Source organism: Penaeus vannamei, chromosome 13 (assembly GCF_042767895.1).
Source record: "Penaeus vannamei isolate JL-2024 chromosome 13, ASM4276789v1, whole genome shotgun sequence".
Classification (NCBI taxonomy): Eukaryota; Metazoa; Arthropoda; class Malacostraca; order Decapoda; family Penaeidae; genus Penaeus; species Penaeus vannamei.
In genome coordinates, this window is record NC_091561.1 from 39,309,660 (window position 1) to 39,310,120 (window position 461).

The following is a 461-nucleotide window of genomic DNA, read 5'->3' on the forward strand; positions in this document are numbered from 1 at the left end:
CCACAAGATTCGAGAAATTGTACTACACTATTTACCTTTTCAGTAAAAAAGCAAAAAAACATCGGTAAATATTCTATATTAGAAATCTCTGCAGTGCATATACGCCGTGTAGAATCCCTTTATATAAAATTCTTACTGAAAGTTCTGAGTCATCCAGGCTATAGATATATGCGGAAAGATTAGAGAGAGAGCGAAAGGGGAGAGATATTGCTATCATTCACGTAATGTAATATTCATATCTCTAAAATACTGATATGGTATTCCTAGTTGAGAATCCAGACTTAATTTCTCTAATTCAGTCTTGCTTAGATATGTTCTAGCTTTTACAATACTGCATATTCATTGGCAAGTATTTATATTATAAGAAAAAAAAAACAGCAAGGCAAGATATTCGGATTTCTTAAATAATTTCTTAATTAAATTTCCTTAAAAAAAAAATAAGAACAATTTTGCAAATGACA